Source organism: Tachyglossus aculeatus, chromosome X1, assembly GCF_015852505.1.
Source record: "Tachyglossus aculeatus isolate mTacAcu1 chromosome X1, mTacAcu1.pri, whole genome shotgun sequence".
Classification (NCBI taxonomy): domain Eukaryota; kingdom Metazoa; phylum Chordata; class Mammalia; order Monotremata; family Tachyglossidae; genus Tachyglossus; species Tachyglossus aculeatus.
Genome location: NC_052101.1, coordinates 107182915 through 107190126, shown reverse-complemented (window position 1 = coordinate 107190126; position 7212 = coordinate 107182915).

Here is a 7212-nt window from a genome sequence, read left to right as displayed (position 1 = left end):
TGATTTAGTGACAAGAGCCCAGGCTTAGGAGTCGGAGGACATGGGGTCTAATCCCAGCTCCGCCACTTGTCGCTGTGTGACCTTGGGCAAATCGCTTAACTTCTCTGTGCCTTAGTGACCTCATCTGTAAAATGGGGATTAGGACTGAGTCCCACATGGGACAACCTGATTACCTTGTATCTACCCCAGTGCCTAGAACAGTGCTTGGCACAGAGTAAGCACTTCAATACCATTATTATCAGCGCTTAGAACAGTGCTTGGTACATAGTAAGCGCTTAACAAATACCATAAAAAAGTGGGATGATACAATGTGCAGTCATCCACTTCAGCACTCAAGACAGTACTCAGCTCAAAATGGGAACTCCATAACAAAAACAATGATAGACTTGCTTCAGAGATAAAAACATAATAATAATACTTCCCAAGTGCTTAGTACAGTGCTCTGCACACAGTAAGTGCTCAATAAATATGATTGAATGAATGAAGGAATAATTAATGTGGTATTTGTTAAGGACTTACTATGTGCCAGACACTTTACTGAGCACTGGGGTGGATATAAGCATATCAGGCTGCACACAGAGCCTGTCCCACATGGGGCTCACAGTTTTGATCCCCATTAGACAGATAAGGTAACAGGCACAGAGAAGAAGCGACTTGCCCAAGGCCACACAGACATGTGGTGGATCCAGGATTAGAACCCATGACCTTCTTTCTCCCAGGCCTGGGCCGTAGCCAGTCTGCCTTGCTGCTTCAAGGAGGGTGGCGGCTTATATAATCAAGGCACTCTGCAAATATAATTCCACTAAAATAAACAAGAAGAACATGATTTAATTATCCTTAAGGCAGAATCCTCCAGGGCCATTTGAAATTATTCTCCTCTCCCACTTTAAGTATTCTTAAGTACTCTTCCTTGCCCTTCCTCCACCTTCAATTTTTTCCAGGTGAGGCTTCAAATTCCCCAACTACAAGGGAATTTTTCTTCTGGCTCCATTGGGAACCCCACAGACTCACCTATTTAACATTAATGACTTTTCTTCTACTTCCTGGCTGTGTCTGCAGCAATACAACAGTACTTCAGGGGTACCGCTCAGTCCTCAGTAGTGCAGAGGGTATGACAGAGCTGCCCTTGAGCCACCACAACCAGCCTTCTTCCCCAGGGACCAAATCAAGCCCATTTCTTTTTTTAAAATGGTATTTATTAAGTTCTTACTACCAATAATAATAATGATGATGGCATTTGTTAAGTGCTTACTACGTGCCAAGCACTGTTCTAAGCTCTGGGGTAGATAGAACTTCATTAGGTTGGACACAGTCCCTAGCCGAGAAGCAGCGTGGCTCAGTGGAAAGAGCACAGGCTTTGGAGTCAGAGGTCATGGGTTCAAATCCCAGCTCTGCGACTTTGGGCAAGTCACTTCACTTCTCTGTGCCTCAGTTACTTCATCTGTAAAATGGGGATGAAGACTGTGAGCCCCCTGTGGGACAACCTAATCACCTTGTAACCTCCCCAGCACTCGGAACAGTGCCTTGCACATAGTAAATGCTTAATAAATGCCATCATTATTATTATTATTATTCCCACTGTTCTCCCAGTTTGCAAGTCCCTCCCTCCCCATTTTCAAAGCCCTCCTGAAATCCTGCCTCCTCCAATAAGCTTTCCCCAATTTCTCTCCCAGGATATACACTCAACCATCTCTAGCATGTAGGTACTTATGCCCATCTTCAGCATTTGTGCATATACATTTATTCAATTGTACTTTAAAGCATTTGTTGATTACTTGGTAATTTTTATGTCTGTGTCCCCCATTTGAGCGTAAGCTCCTTGCTAGCAGAGAATGTGTCACTTTTTTGTTCTGTACTTCCTGAGCACTTAGTATATATAGCGTTTATTAAGAATAGTGCGCTAATATTACACTCAGCCAATCATCAGGACTGGTTAGGTAGATGTATGGGGGAAGGCATCAAAAATTATAGGTGGCTTTTTGGGATGGTTTAAATCATGAGATAATGCCTGTATTGCCATTTTCTCTAAAGCCCTCTAAAGTTCTTTACATCTATCATATCACTTTCAAACTCCAACTTTGAAGATAACTTTTCTAAAAATAGTTCAGTCCAGGTGTTCCCACTCCTCAATGACTTCCAGTGGTTGCTCACCCACCTTTGTCTGAAACAATCTCCTTACGATCGGCTTTAAGGCACTCAAATCAGCTCTCCTGCCTTATTTCACTGATCTACTGCAACCCAAACTGCACACTTAATAATGATAATAATAATAATAATGGCATTTATTAAGCGCTTACTATGTGCAAAGCACTGTTCTAAGCACTGGGGAGGTTACAAGGTGATCAAGTTGTCCCACGGGGGTTCACAATTTTAATCCCCATTTTACAGAATGAGGTAACTGAGGCACAGAGAAGTTAAGTGACTTGCCCAAAGTCACACAGCTGACAACTGGTGGAACTGGAATTTGAACCCATGACCTCTGACTCCAAAGCCCGGGCTCTTTCCATTGAGCCACGCTGCTTCACTCCAAACAGCAACCTCCTCACTGTACCTCAATCTTATCTCATCCATCACACCACCAATGCCTCACCCACATCCTTTCTCTGGCCTGGAACTCCCTCCCATTCCTATCCAACAGATTACCACTCTCCCCACTCAGCATAATTTAATGGATAGAGAACACACCTGGGAGTCAGGAGGCCGTGGGTTCTAATCCCCGCTCTGCCACTTGTCTTCGTGACCTTGGGCAAGTCATTTTACTTCTCTGGGCCTCAGTTACCTCATCTGTAAATTGAGGCTTGAGACTGTGAGCCCCACATGGGACAGGGACTGTGTCCAACCTGATTTGCTTGTATCCACCCCAGTTATTAGTACAGTGTCTGGCACATAGTAAGGGCTTAACGAATACCATAATTATCATTACTATTATTATCATTCAAGGCCCTGCTAATAAATCACACTTTCCTCAAGCCCTCACTTCTACTATTTGCCTTTGCACTTTAATCTGTATTCAATCAGTCGTATTTATTGAGCACTTACTGTGTGCAGAGCACTGTACTAAGCACTTGGGAAGTACAAGTTGGCAACATATAGAGATGGTCCCTACCCAACAGTGGGCTCACAGTCTAAAAGGAATAAAACTATTCCTTAGTTACATGATCCCCAAATCAAAAAACAAACAAAAAAAAGCCATCTCCTTCTAGAGGTCTTCCCGGATTAAACCCTCATTTCCTTTACTCTATTCTGTATCACCTTTGCATTTGAATTTGTACCCTTTATTCAGCCCACCCTCAGTCACAGAGCACTTTTGTACCTATCCATATTTTAATGCCTGAGTCCCCCACTAGACTGTAAGCTTCTTGTGGTCAGGCAACATGACTACCAAATCTGTTATACTTTACTCTCCCAAGCACTTAATACAGTACTCTGTACATAGTAAGTCCTCAGTAAATAAGGTTAAGCACTTGATATTCACCCCACTCCTAACCCCACAGCATTTATGTGCATAGCAATTTCTCCTAAGTATAATTTAAATATGTCTCCCCCAGAGACTTTAAGATCCTTGTGGGTAGGGATTATTGTATTTAATAATCCCTAATAAACAATTTTTATTAGCCTTGTTTTACAGATGGTAAAACTGTGGCACAGAGATAAATTGCTTGTTCAAGTTCATACAATTGTGTCTAAAATTCAGATTTCCTTATTTTGGTTCTTCCAATGTTCTAGGCTATGCAGACTGAATACCAAGACCCCACTCCAAACATGTTTTTATTCCTAAATTGAATATCCCCAGAAGCCCAGATCGTTAACATTGAACAAAAATTTACTAATGCTACTTGGAAATAACAATGTTCATTAGCTAATAAAAAATGTAATATTCAATTCTGTGCTCAATTACAGATAATCCACAGGCAAAGGAAGGGAGAAACTTTCCCCATCCACATTCATACACGCAGCTGCCCTCTCCTGAAAATATTAGGTTCTTTGGTGATGATGAAAGCATATAGTTGATAATTGTATCATCTTATTTTCTGCTTTCAGGTTATTTGGACAAAAGGATTTCATAAATTATGGAAGCAATTTCATCTGTCTTCAGCTTACACATTCCCTATGCAGCACACAAAGTTGGCTTATGCTGCAACATATTAGCTTGCAAGAGAAAAAACCACAAGCCAGTTCCTGATTTGCTTTCGACAGCCTAATTTTAACCATTGACCATGAAGTAACTGCGGAACTGAAGCTTCCAAGCTCTGTTTTACTGTGTGCCTCAATAACATGCTATTTTTCCCTCAAGTAGCTGTAAGAAATCTACTCTGAATGAAGGGAAACCTTCCCGTGATAATTGCTTGATCCCTAAGGCAATCAACAAAGTACTTTTTTAAAAACTCATGAAAAATGCTCATAAATTATGGCTCCAGCATCACTGAAATGAAAGGTGCATTTTAAATATAGAATGCATAATTGCACAGATCAGTTTCTAAGACATAAGAATATATCGAGTCCCTCACCTTGCATGTGAAAATTGTTTAACAGTTTGTTCTCAGGAATATAAACGTGGCATTTCCACAAATCTCTGCAGTTGAGAGTGTAAAAATTGCAGAAGAGAAGGCATCTAAACACATGAAGTTTTACTTTCCATGAGAAATTCATTATTTGCCATGTAAATTTGGTAGATAAATAAGTATGTTTGATGGTGGTTGTTGGGCTGGCATTCTAGGCAGATGTCACTTGTGGGGCACAGGGGCTAAGTGGAATGACCTAGGATGCATAGGGTTGGGTTTGGAGGTGCCTCTTTAAAAAATATGATGAACACAACACACAGCCAATGGCAACCTCCACTTCCCTCTCCCACCCCTTTAGTCTTGATGACAATGTTGGCAAAGTTCCCAAACAATTTAATATGGCCTGAATTTGGGGTTTCCCAGCAGCTCTCTTGGGGACTTTAATTGTACTCTGAGACTTAGCAACAGCTATCTCCTGGCTAATCTCCTCCTCATTCCACTCCTCCTCCCATCTTTCCTTATTCTAGGGATGCTAAGCTTTCTAGAGAGTAGAAGAGAGTCACCAGATCAACTCCAAAAGTGTAAGCTCCCAGAGGGCAGGGATAGCATCTCCTGGGCTTTCATTTTGTGGACACCAATGAATGAGTGAGGGCACATTCTGCAGTGGCCAGTGGCAGCGGGGAGGGAGGGGAAGACAAAGAAAGCAGTATCCTTGGGTCTCCAGGCACAGCTGAGAATGGGTCTCCAAGAGCTGAAGGCGAGGACAGGGGATGAGTGGAAAAGAGCCAGGAAGGAGTTCAGAAGTGGATCAGGGATGCACTGGTAGAGAAGTGTGCAGAGTGGCTGGAATGAGAACACAGGCAGAGGGGAAGAATCTTGAGGCCGCTGGGTGGAGGCGTTCGTCCCCTGTCAATCCTGCCTTCAGGACATCTCTACTTGGATGTCCCACCAACAACTCAACCTTAACATGTGCAAGACAGAACTGCTCATCTTCCCACTCAAACTCTATATCCTTTCCCTGACTTTCCCCATCACTGTAGACCCCACCATCATCCTCCCTGTCTCACAAGCTCATAGCTATTGCATTGTCCTCAACTCTTCTCTCTCATTCAACCCTCATAGTCAATCTGTCACCAAATCCTTTTGGTTCTACCTTCAAAATCTCTCTAGAACCCACCCTTTCCTCTCCAAACAAAAACCACTGTGATGCTGATCTAGGCACTTGTATCCTGCCTTGACTACTTCCTCATCTGACCTCTGCCTCCCATCTCTCCCCACTCCAGCCCATACTTTACTCTGCTGTCCAGATCATTTTTCTAAAAATAAAATAGAATCTATTCAATCCATATCCCCCCACTCCTCCAAGAACTTTCAGTGGTTTCCCATCCACCTCTGCTTCAAGCAGAAACTCCTTACTATCTGCTTTAAGGCACTCAGTCAGGTGTTCCCCTCCTACCTCATCTCACTGATCTACTACAACCCAGTCCATGAATTTCACTCTAACACCAAACTACTCTCTACACCTACTCTCTGCAGCTTGAGCTCATCTATCTCACAAGCGACCTCTTGCCCACATCCTCTCTCCCCCTTCATATCTGAGAGGTCACCACTTTCCCCACCTTCAAATCCCTCTTAAGATTGCACCTCTTCCAAGAGGCCTTTACAGACTAATCCCTCATTGCTCTCATCCTCCTCTTTGAGTCACCTATGCACTTGCATCTGTACCATTTAAGCACATGATATACCACCCAACCTCACAACACTTTTTACGGTATTTGTTAATCACTTACAATGTGCCAGGCGCCGTACTTAGTGCTGGGGTAGACACAGGATAATTGGGTTGGACAGTTCCTGTCCCACATTCTCACAGTCTCAATGCCCATTTTATAGATGAGGCAATAAGGAATTAAATGACTTACCCAGGGTCACACAGGAGGCAAGTGTCAGGTCCAAAAATTCAGGTACTCTGAGTCCCTGGCATGTCCTCTTTCTACTGGGCCATGCTGCTTCTCGCTTGTTTGCATATCCTTATATTCCACCATTTCCTCTAGCTGTAATTTATTCTAAGAATAATAATGATGGCATTTGTTAAGCACTTACTAAGTGCAAAGCACTGTTCTAAGCGCTGGGGAGGATACAAAGTGATCAGGTTGTCCCACGTGGGGCTCAGAGTCTTAATCCCCATTTTACAGATGAGGTAACAGGCACAGAGAAGTGACCTGCCCGAAGTCACACAGCTGATAAGTGGCAGAGCCAGGATTTGAACCCATGACCCCTGACTCCCAAGCCTGGGCTCTTCTGCTGAATATCTGTGACCTGATATAAACTATAAGCTTCTTGTGGGCAGGGGTCATGTCTACCAACTTCGTTATACGCATTCCCCCAAAGCCTTAGTGTAGTGCTCAGCACAGAGTAAGCACTCAATATGTACCAGAGTCAGAGGTTGTGGGTTCAAATCCCAGCTCTGCCAATTGTCAGCTGTGTGACTTTGAGCAAGTCACTTAACTTCTTTGGGCCTCAGTTACCTCATCTGTAAAATGGGGATTGAGACTGTGAACCCCCTGTGGGACAACCTGATCACCTTGTAACCTCCCCAGCGCTTAGAACAGTGCTTTGCATATAGTAAGTGCTTAATAAATGCCATCGTTATTGTTATTATAAGCTACAATTCTCCTGCCCCCACGGTGACTCATGCTGCTCCCCTCCACTT